Below are 2,000 nucleotides of genomic sequence, written 5' to 3' on the forward strand. Positions count from 1 at the left end.
ACATTGTCTTCTGTGACATGAATCCAGTTGATTTTCTAGTAGGCTGAATTCAGTTTCCAAAACTAAAGCGCTTAATATTAATAGATTCAATGCTTTTCAGCTTTTGAAGTATTTTGACATTGTACATCACCTTCTTTAATGTTCAAAAATTCTCAAAATTAGCAAAGCTGGTATGTCACCCTCATTTTTCAGATTAAAAAAAAGCAGTCTTGATTTACTGTGTTCAACAAATGTTATTTGTGGAATATTACCTGTCTTCAAATTGTGAACGGACTGGAATTCAGGTTTCCAGACTTTTAATTTGGTGTACTAGGTTCCTAGTCCAATGCAGTATATGGCTTCCAACGACCCCGGTGTTTAGTAGCTGTTTCCTAATCTCAGTTCAGTTTTCATATCTGTAACAAGGAGATAATACCTATTCACTGCAGGATTATAAAGATTAATTTTGTTAATATATGTGAAGCTCTTTAAACAAATATCAAGTTCACAGTAAGCCCTAAATGACTGTTATTGTTTTAGCATATACAATTGACTTGTAAGGAAGGTTGTGGTCCTCATAGTATACACAGTTGGAGAAATCCCAGTTGAGTTTACATGTTAGGGAAGTTCAGACGTGTACCTATGTGGGTAATGGAGCCTAAACCTTGTTTCAAATTTAATGACTAAAGAAACGTGGTGACCCAATAATCCCATTAGCTTTACTTAATCACCCATATTTCACCTGCCTTTGCAATGCTCCTTCCGGTGAGAAAAAAACTTCCAGGGTGCGGTAAATGCACCTGTTCAGATATTTTAAAAAGCAAAAATCAGTGGATTGCAGTAGAAAACACAGCATATAAGACAGCCCAAGTGTGCTCAGAAGTGTAAGGTTCCGCCCAATCTTAGCCGGACGTTAGGAGAAACGCCACAGGGGACCCAGCTGGAGTCTCTACAGGAAGTTAAAAAAAAAAAAAATTGTTCAGCTTTGCAAAACACCTGGTACTCAGCCATCTGTCTTTGGTAGTGCAAACGCTTAATTAAGGTCTGTGTGGTTCTTCCGCACATCTTGTAAGGCAGAGGTACAGCTCAGGAGTAACAAGTTGTATGTAGCAAGCTAGTTTAACTACTTTCTGAGGGGTCCGGAGGCACTTGAACTTCCTGTTACAATTCAGGCCATACTGCTGTCATCCTATGTTTCTGAGTGACCTCCATTCCTAATTCCTATTGGGGTCACCTCGGGACTCTTCAACTCAAGAGCACACCTGCGCCGGGTGGGACTTGTTCCGCGTAGGTGACTGAATTACGGGACAGTTTGACTCCTCTCGGCTAATAACAAGCTTCTTGCTTGAGTTACTTGTTAAGGGGTTGGCAGGCAGACACCTTTAGCCTACTTGGGACCTCCCATGTCGGTCTAGAGGCTCAGAAGTCTCAGCCATAAAACCCTGTCATTGCTGCCCAGCAGCAAGCCGAGACATCCTAGCCAGGCTCCTCTGGGCATTGCGAGGCCCCACCCATGGCAACGCCACTCTGACGTCTGCGCGCCGGGGACCGCCATAGGCCCGCGGCGGAGCCCTGGGCGACGTGTGGCGCGTGGACTTCATCAGGTCCAACCCTGCAGGAACCCGGTACGCGCTCCCAGGCAAGGTTTTGTGCACCTGTCTCTTCCTTCTGCTCAAGTATCTTCCCCTTCTGGGCAAAAGAGGACATGTTCCTTTCCCGAAAACACGAAGCGCGGCGGCGAGCGAACCTAGCCTAAGAACTGTGCGAAAGATTAAGCCGAAGCAAGAAGGTGCTTGGCACCTTTAAGCTGTTTGGAAGTTCACGTGACCCACCAAGTGCCGGGCCCCAGCGGTCACGTGACGACGCGCGCGCCCTCGCGCAGGGAGAGCCGGCTGGCCCCGTGCGCGCGCCTTCGCCGCTGCCTCCCAGCCCTGGACGGGAGGGTGAGGAGCGGCGGAGTGATCGGGCGACTGGGGCCGGGTGCGCGTGCGCAGCGAACAGCTGTCACCCAGTGCGGAACA

The 2,000-nt window shown here is 47.8% G+C and overlaps 1 protein-coding gene across 2 annotated transcripts in view; it reads left to right on the forward strand.

Annotated features, from left to right (window-relative positions):
- Window positions 1–1,786: 1,786 nt before the first annotated feature.
- The window catches only part of KDM4C (lysine (K)-specific demethylase 4C), a 411,252-nt gene continuing 411,038 nt past the window's right edge, over window positions 1,787–2,000 (forward strand). The window contains exon 1 of one of the 2 annotated variants that reach the window (XM_010856980.1): window positions 1,787–2,000. The gene's annotated coding sequence lies outside the window, so the exon portion shown is untranslated. The other variant, XM_010856981.1, reaches the window with a different exon arrangement.

The sequence above is a fragment of the Bison bison genome, unplaced genomic scaffold (genome assembly GCF_000754665.1).
Source record: "Bison bison bison isolate TAMUID 2011002044 unplaced genomic scaffold, Bison_UMD1.0 scf7180017864376, whole genome shotgun sequence".
Classification (NCBI taxonomy): domain Eukaryota; kingdom Metazoa; phylum Chordata; class Mammalia; order Artiodactyla; family Bovidae; genus Bison; species Bison bison.